The sequence below is a fragment of the Schistosoma haematobium genome, chromosome 2, assembly GCF_000699445.3.
Source record: "Schistosoma haematobium chromosome 2, whole genome shotgun sequence".
Taxonomy (NCBI): Eukaryota; Metazoa; Platyhelminthes; class Trematoda; order Strigeidida; family Schistosomatidae; genus Schistosoma; species Schistosoma haematobium.
In genome coordinates this window covers 6,502,047-6,513,623 of record NC_067197.1, presented here as the reverse complement: position 1 = coordinate 6,513,623, position 11,577 = coordinate 6,502,047, and the positions used below count along the sequence as shown (strand labels likewise).

The following is an 11,577-nucleotide window of genomic DNA, read 5'->3' as shown; positions in this document are numbered from 1 at the left end:
TCAGAGTGAATATTTTTGGTGTTGTTAATCCATTTTAACCAAAAGAGCAGTCTCATGCTGTCTTTGAAAATCTGTTCAACATATAAGTTCAGGGTGAACTGAAAAATTAAGACACGGTAAAATTAGTTATATGGGTGGCGAGTTTGTAATGAATGTGGTTAGGTTAGTGTAAAATAGTAGAGTGTGGCACTACATGTATCCAAGACAGAGAGGAAGAGAGAGAGAGAGAGCGGGAGAGAGAGATAAAAACGCATTTAGACATTCAAAACCTGGTTAGGATTAGACATTAGACAGAAAAGATTTGCACGTGCTTAAAATATGAGGAACAAGCACCAAAAAGGTAAGAGGTAAGACAGATATGAATGAAGTCACGACATTTACTAAATTGACCACCACCACCCACATCATCATCATCATCATTACCATTACTACTGTTCCAATTATCAACACACTAAAACAAGAATAAAAAGACTACACTACCAAGACCTATGAATGATAATGATGAAGCTTGAAGTGTTTACGTGCGTGCGTGTGTGTATATATGGGAACGAGTGTGATAGTAAATGAATGAGAGAGAGAGAGAGACGTGAAGCTGGTTTTACACACTGCCCTATCGTTAATGTGTTTCTTCCAAATTTTACGTTTGACCGAAACTAAAAAAAAATGATTCAAATGGAGAGAGAAGAACAAAACAAAACAAACAACCAAACAAATAAACAAATAATGAAATAAATAAATATATAAAGAATGTGGTTCATCGTCACAATTTCTCACTGTCCTCTTATATGAATGAAATATTCACTTACATAAATGATGAATAGAATTTTCCTTCAAAAAACAAAAATAGACTCTATTCTCCTGATTAATCTGATTGTTAGTCATTATTAATATTGGATAGTTAACATTTCAATATTTCCATTTATCTGATGAATCGAAATGTATCACATAATGTAGGATTCATTTCACTATCGTTAATAATAATGTGAACATGTTTGTTTTCTACTACTTATAACTCATTAGTAGTACTTTTAAAAGAAACACTGTTGGATTAATTAAATGAATTTTTGGTAAGTCAAAGTTTGTTTGTTTTTTCAACATAAAACAAGAGTTTTATTTTCATATTAGAACATTGTTATTCTATCAATTGTTCATATATATATGGGGATTTATAGAGATTGTTGAATGTTGTCAGGAATTATTGGATAGCTATTTCATCCTAGTATGAAATTCTTTATCAGTGAGATCTCACCTTCAATGAAACCTAAAACCATCAGATCTTTTTAAGTTAAAATATCACAGCTTTAGACTACTGAGTCAGTAGTTTATATTATCATGTTTCAATCGGTTTGTGATTTCAGTAGGCAACTCCTTTATATATTTAATATGGTTGAAATCTATTCACTACATGTTTTGTATTTCTCAACTAGATCTATCATACCACTTGAAATCAATATTATTCGGACTTGTATTGTTCAGATGATGTTTAACCAAGTGTATTGAAGACATTGGAGGACATAGCTTAGAATCGACCACAATGATACAGATGCATTTATTCTTTATCTTCTCTTTAATTTCAAGTTTTAATACTACCTTATACTTATTATTTTATCGAATGTGTTTCTATTACCACTGATGTTGTTACAACTTCTAATACTCTAGGAATCATCTTGATAATTTTATTTTGTTATGCTAGTATGGCATAATAACTTAAGGTGAAACATAACTGACATAAGGTTCTACATTGCTTGTGAATAACTAACAAACTAACATGAAAGTTTTCAATGTATGGTTTTTGAAGTATTCCATTTGCTTAATGTCACAAATAAAATAAAATATAATAAGTAGTATATTTCACAGTGAGTGATTTTTTCTTGGTGTTTCATGAAGAATATGATTATTTTTTCAAATGTTTATCTCCATTAGATAAAAGGAAATCGGATTAGAGATCATTTATTATGTAAGTGAGTTGGTATAGATTTATTTAATACGGAACATTTAGTGGTGAATGATTTACTGACTGTGCTGGTGAGCGGCCTATGCTCCTCCACGAGGAGTAACAGACGTAATTAAGTGAGTAAGTAAGATTTACTGACACCAATGAATGATGAACTGGTTTTTTTCCTACAATGTTTTATGCTTAATAACAGACTTGACACTTAGAAATTAATTTAGTGTTTTCGAATTTTCTCTACAAAACTCTAGTCTTATGTTCACCAATGACTTGATTCAAAATTTATTACTGTGATTTTAGTGGGTCATTGTGACCGGTAGAGTAAGACGATCATCCCTAATAACTTTTATTGGACATTACCTTGCATATCAAACTGTTTGAAATTCAAAATGCAAATTATTAAAGTTCAAATTAATAGCATAAGTTGTAAATGCTTTGTGAGACTTGAAAAACCTGAGTTCGATCATCTGTAGGGGTCGAGTGTACACAATACTTCTAAGTTCAATATCAAGATAGAATAACTGTTCAGTACTTCCCACCTTCCAGTGATCCCCCAGCTGATTATGAATATCATCTAATATAATAAGGGATCATTAAAACTTCAGGTAGAAGTACTGATGATGTCATTCAGAAGAGCGATGAAAGCTCTACGATCAAACTATCCAGCTCACAGAACAAAACTCCATCAAAATCATCCAACTCAGTTACAAATCTTATCCACTATCACAAATGAATAACTATCATATTCTTGAATTGGTCTATGAATTGTGGAAATTCGTTTAATCTAAGGATGAATATTAGATGTTAGATTTACCTTTCAGGATTCACAAACCATAGAAAAATGGAAGCTAATCATAGTTCAAGTTTTGTCTTATGATTGGATTTCATGTATATTGATACATGTCAACAATCTCGAGTAAAATCATGCTTTTTTTCTTCTTCTAGGAATTAAATTGATTTTATTCGAGTCCATTATACTGATATTAAGTTTTGTCGAAGTGTGTATGTATATCACGTTGTATGTTTTGTATTGTTGATTGAGGTTAGTTTTTATTTCAAAAATTGAAAACATTTGAGAAACTAATAAAAACCAGGGAGCACTAGATAGATACTCCGTCCGTAATATTGAGATTCTTCATTAGCGTTAGTGAGTTACATATAAAACAATAACCTAGAATGTGGCTCATATGTGATGATGAAAATTATAAATATCAAATTATTATAGTTAAAAATGAAACGAATAAGATGAAGATACGAGGGTAAAAACTTTTCGTTATGTTATATTTATTATAACTAGTGGTTGACTGTTATGACTGCATCGTCAATTGTTATGTCTGAATCGCTTATGATCTATACTTATAAGACCAGGAACCTCTTCAATTGTTGCAGTGCGAAACAAGAACACCAAAACTGGTACAAATGAAGATTTACTAATTCCAAAGGGCGGCCTGCTTGAGCATCTGGGCTACCTGTTCCTGCCATCCAGATATTTCAACAAGTTATAGATTTTTGTTTGTTTTAATACATCATTATGTTTATGAATCGCATAACCTATCCTGCTGCGTTTCTGAAAAGTATACAACCTTTTGTTGGTAGAGTTACAAAAAACTCAATAAGAGACAATGTGGTTGCTGGCAATATACAACGAAAAGAATGTACATTATTCAGTTGTTCATTCACTGAAGTGCTAACATCTAACTGGCGATCACTCAATATTTATCGCCAGGACCGACCAAGAAGAAAGAAACGGAAACTCGTTGAAATACGTTGCGCTGAGAATTCTATATTGTACCAAAAATATAATATTGAATAAAGCAGATAATAATAATGATAAAACACGATGACCACTACCCTAGTTAAAAATACATTCTTTTATACGTTGGTTGTAAATTCATTTTGATTAATAATTAAAATAAAATCATATAGATGAAAAAGACCGAGAGTTACATCAAAATCACATGCCACATGTTATGCTAAGCATTTATTTATTTATTTGAACACATAAACATTGGTAATAGGGACACCAAATACATATGCGCCACACAATAACAGAGGCCAGTAGCCGTTCTCATTTGTTTGCGTGATAGCTGTGATACTGCCCGGTTGCCCAAACTGAGGCAGGTAGTTTTCTCGGGGCGGGGTACACTTCGAGGTTTTGACCTGAAGGTCTCATCCACAAGGCAGTGGATCAACATCAGGAGATGCAGTCTCGCGGTAGCCGGTGACCATCAATTGGTCCATACGCCATTTGCTCCCTTAGGATCCTGGAGCCCATGTGCATCATTGGTTTGGAATCAGGGTTTCCCAACTCCCTTAGGTGGACCCTCATTACCCACCACCAACCCGGTTGAAGCGCCGGACATTCGCTTATCGTCCTCTTAATTCCGTAAACAACACCGCCATGAATATGACTGCCCTGACAGTGGCTGTATACGTGTGGTCATGTGAGAGCATTTCGAGGGGGAGAGCTAATTCCCCCTACTCTGGATCATATCAAGGCGTCGTATGTTATACAGAATACACTTTCATAAGGGAAAACAAAAGAAATATTGCACTAAGTAATTATCACATTGAATTCAAACGGAAGTAATATTGAAAAAGTCATAGTGAGCAAAAAGAATGTAATATTGACTTCTGATCCCGTCATACCACCCTGACATTAATGAAAGTGATAAACTTAATATGGAAAATACATTTAAAATGAAATGGAGTTAGTGAATGAAATCACTTGAACAATGTTATATTTCGAGATGTAACAGAATATAAATAGTAAATTCATTTACAATACATCAGTCGATTTCTATTCATATCAGTTGAGATCGTCTTATAGATTAAGGTATCTTAACAATCCTAACGTGACTTGAACCAGTAGTCGATAATCTCACGAAATGATTCTCTGCCTAAGTTTTATACGTTCTATTCTTAACCAGTACTACTATTATCAGAAGGGGTTTTGTAGAGATTTTAGTAATTTCAATAGTTTAAATCATGAGTCAATCGAAGCTAGACCACCATGGAAAACCTGGAAGCACTGGATGGCCGTTTCGTCTTATCATGGGATTCCTCGGCAGTGCGCATCCACGATGTTGGACGGTGGCCCAATTTCGTGGATTGGTTAAAGTTTAACACTAACACCAGTACTACTATTAACAAAAAATGTTGTTCCTTCAATTTGTATTAAAAAAATAATATATGAATGATAAATATTTTAGTGAAAACTTGAATCTTTTTAATACGATAATAGAAAAAATGCCTAATTATTCACCGTGTTGAATTCACTTAGTATTGTTTATTTAAATCTTCTCATTGATGTTTAGCACTGCAACTGAACGGTACTGAATTTCAGTCCAAGAGTGAACATCAACTCTGAGATGCAGGTACATCCAGCTGATGAGTCCCAAATAGGACGAAACGCGCGTCCTGAATTCAACAGCTAGACACTATCCATCTTAGCACATTCACAATTTTATTGCCATCAACAGTAACTGATATTTTTTGAAAGGAAAATAATAAACAAAGATAGGTATAAATAAAGATGGATAGGGGTTAGCAGTGGAATACAGTACACACATAGGAAGATTCAAGTAAACCAAAACCAAGTGAAGTTGAGGATAGATATAATTTTCAAAACAGTTTACTTAACTATTTATTAGATGAAATTGTTTCATAGTGACTTTATCAAATTTTTTAGGTTACTTGTTTTCTAACTGTGCAAAGATTTCAGTTGCCATGTTCATGTTAAATTCATTTGAATTGAATAATTATGAATGTGAATTATACGTGCTTATGAGCTATTATAAAAACGTTTACAAATTATTGAAGTGTTAGAAATAGTAGAAAACCTAAATGGAAACATTGAAACTATTAACAACGTTTATTGATTGTTTATCTTTTGATAAAGGATAAAGACGAATATAATGAAGTATATACATCATACATATGATGAATGGAAAAAGTGATAATGATCGAACTAGTAGAAAACTGTAATTATTAAATACAGATGACTCTTATTGACTATTAAAATAATTACTGGGAATTTTTTCATTGTAATAGAATTGATAGTGCTGAATAATTATTAATTATTAGAAGAGGGGGTTTTGTGGAGATTAAGGCTAGACCACCTGGTACCGGGTTCAAGGTGATCAGGAATGATTTGACCTCGGGGTGGAGGCTTACCATTGCACCTCGGGGGGGGGGCTTGAAACTCGCGATGAACCCTAATTGGGTGTGCTCGGGCGTGTAGTCTTTGTCAATGGGGAGGTCTCAAAGTCTTCTTTTTATAATAATTCAGTGCTTCCAAGTTTTCTATGATGGTCTAGCTTTAATTGACTCGTGATCTTAACCATTATAATAAAAATCATTTAATGGTCCAAATGTCTGACTTATATATTACCTCTACATGTTTAGATAAATTTACGTGTACTTGCCATATCATTTATATTGTGATAGAGGAGGAAGATATCATTATCTTAGATTTCTTAAACACATTCTAAAAGGTCTTCGTTCATGAAGAATGAAGACGTTCGGTAGAGAAATTTCTGAGCATCCCTTTTGCACAAGATAAGACAATAGATAGACATCATGAATCCTTACAAAGAGATTATTAAATAACCAAGTTGATATCAAGTGCCCCAAACTAGGTTTATTCATCCAAAAGAAACAATTGTTTGTTTTCCTGGAGAGACTATAATTTATGGACAGACTAATCAAATTTAAGATAACAGATCTTGGATTTTGGTGCGAAATTCATTCATCCGTTTGGATGAACAGAGTTTTGGCATTATAGCTGATGTCAGTTCGTGATGAAAACCCTAAATCTAATTTTATTTTACCTTAATCATTAACTGTAAATTATAATTACAATTCCATGCTGGTCTAGTTTCGATTGACTCGTCATCTCAACTACTAAAAATTACCATAATATCCACAAAAACCCCTTCTGATATTAATCAACATATGCTCACTAGTGACTGGCTTCAAGAGGAATTTCCTGGAGTTCCAGTGACAAGCAGTGACCAGTGGAGTTCAACCGGGTCAGTTGTGAGATAGTAACTCACTGAAAACAATGGTGAATGTGTCGCTCAATTTCGTGTATTAGTTGGAGTTAGACGTTAACACCGTTGGATCCCTGCTCAATGGTGGTATTAAGCGATCGCGCACCAGACCAATAGGTTCTGAGTTCGAATTTCACGAGGTGGGATCGTGAATGCGCACTGCTGATGAGTCCCATACTAGGACGAAACGGCCGTCTAGTGCCTCCAGGTTTTCCATGCTAGTCTAGCTTTGGTTGAATCGTGATCTCAAGTATTAAAAAGTACTATAATATCCAGAAAACCCCCTTCTGAAAATAGTTAAGTATTACAATTCTGTATTGATTTATTCAAGATCACCCGAACAATCAATCACATGTAAAATAATAAAGTGAGTCTTATTTCACTGTCAAGTTGTTACGGTTTATCAGGTTTCATCAGACAAATGGATAAGGCGAAAATGGTTATTGAATAGTAAAAAAGACATTTCGACAACACAATGAATAAAAGAAAATGACTGAGACAAAGAAATTTAAAGTTACGTTCCAAATTTCTCTATACAAAAAATTATATTGAATTTTATGATGTATCTAAAGTAGAAATTAATTTGAATTAAGTTTCTTATTTTTATGACCGAAATGGGGATTTGTAGAGATTGTAGTAAGTATAATGATTGAATTAATGAGACAATGTAAGCTAGACCACCGTTGGAAACCTGGAAGTATTGGAAGACTGTTTCTTCCTGGTATGGGACTTCTCACCAGTGCGCGTCCACGATCCCGCACCAAAGGGACTCGAACCCAAGAACTTAGATCTCGCACGCGAACGCTTAACCTCTTAATCAATAAACCGGCATCCAACAGTGTTAATATCTAATTTCAATCGATTCATGATCTTGAGCAACCATTCATCCATTGATTGAGATAGGTACCTGTCTTTACACGACACAGACTGGACTCCATTGGTCATGGCTTCTCACTAAAACTCCAGAAAATAATCTTGAAGCCATTCACTAGTGCGTACATGATGATTATGATCAGAATGGGTGTTTATGGAGATTGTAGTAATTTTAATAGTTGAATTCATGAGCAATGTAAGCTAGACCACCATCTTATGTTTATCACGAACCAGAAGGGAACTTGAGATGAACATCTTTCTAGTTTAGAAAATGTTATATAATGAGAATTTTTGTATTCTTTTAAGTTGTAAAGTTAAGACTGAAATCCAATACTAAACTGGTTTCTAACCGATACACTAAAAATGGTCTGAAGAAATTTTAGTTTCCTCTTGCCCTGGATTGAATACTCGATATTGGTTTAAACACATTATCTTAACCTTAGTTAGACAACTGTTGGAGAGCAGAAAATATTAGGTAACTATTTCAACTTAGTAAGAAATTTCGTAGAAGTGTACATTCATGACCCCATTAGGAACACAAAATAACAATGTTTATGCCACTTGCTGGATATTTATTGTTTGCATAACTGTTAGGATTTAAACAGCTGTTAAGTTCTTTCTGATTTTCGTTGGTTGTCTAACTAAATTCAGTCACTGATGTAAAATTACGAAATTCAAAAAAATCTCCACAATCCCTGTTCTATAGTAAAAAACAAACAAGTTACTAATTAATTATGATTAAGAATAACTAATTACTCTATTTGGTTGAACCTTCGAATCACTTCTCTAATCATCATGTAAAGAGTCAAGCAACTATCCATTAATAGTATTGGATGATTGTTAAGTTACTTCCCAAACTAAATGAAGTGAGAAATGAGAATGAGTGAATTTTCGAGTTCATTAGTTGATAGTTAATGTTTATTCCACAAGATTTAAAGATGTTAACATTGATTTACTACGTTGTCATTGGTGTATTCCTCCAAAAAAGTTGGAAAGTAGAATGAAATAGTCACTTAGTACTCGTAAATTTTTAGAATGACATTTCAACTAATGTGGTGTATCTATAGTAAGAGAATGAAGCAATGAGAATATTAAAATAAACTTGTGACTTTAATGCCACTTTTATCTAACCTTTCAAAGCCTAGTAATTTTGGAAACTTGATTGGTTGTCCAAAGTCTATGATTAGGTTTCCGGTTTTAATATTGTAATCATATTTCCATGTAACCTGTTATGGTCGGTATTTTATATTATTCTTAAACTTCGTATACTGCTCGTTCTGATAAGCGTTATTAGATAACGCCAAAAGGTGTATAAATCAGAAGACGAATAAGAAGCGTTGATCACGTTTATCCTTTGCACCACGAACAAGTCACCAAAACCACAGGTACACTAAGCAAGAATGAAAGGTTAGTGACGAAAAGCAAGCGAGCGAGTGAGCGTGCAAGTCCAATGAATAGAATTAAAATGTACATATATATACATAGTGAAATGAATAAATCATCGAATCAATTAAGCGACTAACACTGCAGTTACAAGAGTGAATATGTACGTAGGCGGTAAGCAATGCTCAAGCATACATGTTCATACAAACGCAACAATAATGAAGATACAATGGTATGGATAAGTTGTTATTGTACGAATGACTCTGTCCGTTAAATAAGTTAACAAATGGTCTTAAGCAAATTAAATATGAACAAACTCAAACGTACGTGAGCTGCTATAAACCCCATTTATCTGAGTTTAAATATATATTCACACTAAAGGGCTAATTTATCCTAAAACGTTGTTCACATAATTTATCATCTACAAAATCCTGATAACGAAATCCAAATGAGTCAGTGAAGTGAAGTTATAAAACAACGATAAGAAGGAAATGATATATGAAAGTCATTTTCTATTTTAGTATTCCTGCTTTGACAACTCCCATATTACTCATTGAATCATCGACAAAATGATCACTTTAAGAGTTTATCATGAATAAAGAAAACTGAAATAAAAACAGAGGGAAAAGCAAGATCCTCAAATGCAATACGGAAAACACCAACCCAATCACACTTGATGGAGAAACTCTGGAAAATGTGGAATCTTTGACTAACCTGAGAAGCATCATCGATGAGCAAGGAGGATCAGATGCAGACGTAAAGGTGAGGATTACCAAAGCAAGGGCCGCATTCCTACAATTGAAGAACATATGGAAATCAAAACAATTGTCTGTCAACCAATATCAAAGTGAGAATCTTCAATACGAACGTCAAGACAGTTCTCCTGTATGGAGCTGAAACTTGGAGAACTACCACAACCATGATGAAGAAGGTGCAAGTATTTATAGAGAGTTGTCTACGCAAGATACTGAATATCCGTTGACCGGATACTATCAGTAACAGTGTACTGTGTGAGAGGACAAACCAGTTTCGAACTGAAGAGGAAATGAGGAAAAGACGTTGGAAGTGGATTGGACATTGAGGAAATCACCAAACTGCATCACGAGGCAAGCCCCAACTTGGAGTCCTGAAGGGAAGAGGAATACATTCCGTCGGGAAATGGAAGCAGATATGTAAAGGATGAATAGCAACTGGGAAGAGCTGGAAAGAATTTCTCAGGACAGAGTAGGATGGAGAGTACTGATGGGCGGCCTACTCCACAAGGAGTAACAGGCGTAACAAACGAACAAAATGAAAACTCATTGTTTAATGTGTTATGTATAATTTATTGCGAAAGAAGTAAACATTCGATATATATCCATTTCATCAGTGAGAATTTTCTTGATAATCGTAACTTTATATCACTAGTTGACTGATATTAAGGTCGTAGACCATTGAATTGCAATTCATTACTGATCGAAAGACAATATACTCACAGTAAAAAATGAAGATCATAAGCTAATCTCCCTGACTGAACCATGATTTAAGAGCTAAGTATCATATTTTTGAATAATTAATGATATAAATTATTCTGAAAACAACTGACATCAGTAAGCTTCATTTGGATTAGTATTCAACAGATGAAAAACAACGTTTTTCAAGGTAGGAAAGTAAACGAAAAGATGGTGGTCGGAGGTAGTCAACAGGAAAACGTTACCACTGGGCTATCTTGGCCTCGATTGGCCTCCTGTAGGACTGAGGTGTATTCACAACTGGTTGATCACTGGGTGGTCATCAATGTCATGTGTGTCATGTCGTTCTTAGTGTAGATTGAATCCTATAGATCAAAATAGCACGAAACCTAGGTTCATGGTTTCTTGTCGACCACCTCCAACCACCATCTTATCCTAACATATTGCACACAATGTCGAGTCACCTAGACTGCTGGCCACATTGCAAATTGGTCGATAGGATTCGATCTGTACTAAGAAGGACCTGACACACATGACATTGATCATCACCCAGTGATCAATCAATTGGGAAGTAAACAAAAAATTGGTATTTAAATTGTTATAGCTGAACAGTATAACTATTTACTGTCAAACGATCAATCTGCTTGTAAACAACTCAGTTGCATGGTCGGTTAATCACGGCCTAAATAACTCTGTGATGATGTCCCAAACTGTGAAACATGATTGTAATGGTTCGAAAACTACGAGTTATTCCAATCAATTAAGAGATATTCAGATATCTTTTTAAACACATAGAAAGTACCGAAATTTCTAGGTTAAGTAGGGCTTTCTACTGACCATATCCAATTAAGTAATATCAAAGAAT

At 34.2% G+C, this 11,577-nt stretch overlaps 1 protein-coding gene across 1 annotated transcript in view; it reads left to right on the top strand.

Annotated features, from left to right (window-relative positions):
* The first annotated feature begins 304 nt into the window (after positions 1 to 304).
* The window catches only part of MS3_00006099 (uncharacterized protein), a 60,061-nt gene continuing 48,788 nt past the window's right edge, over positions 305 to 11,577 (top strand). The window contains exon 1 of the mRNA XM_051214208.1: positions 305 to 1,067. The gene's annotated coding sequence lies outside the window, so the exon portion shown is untranslated. The remainder of the gene's footprint in view (positions 1,068 to 11,577) is intronic.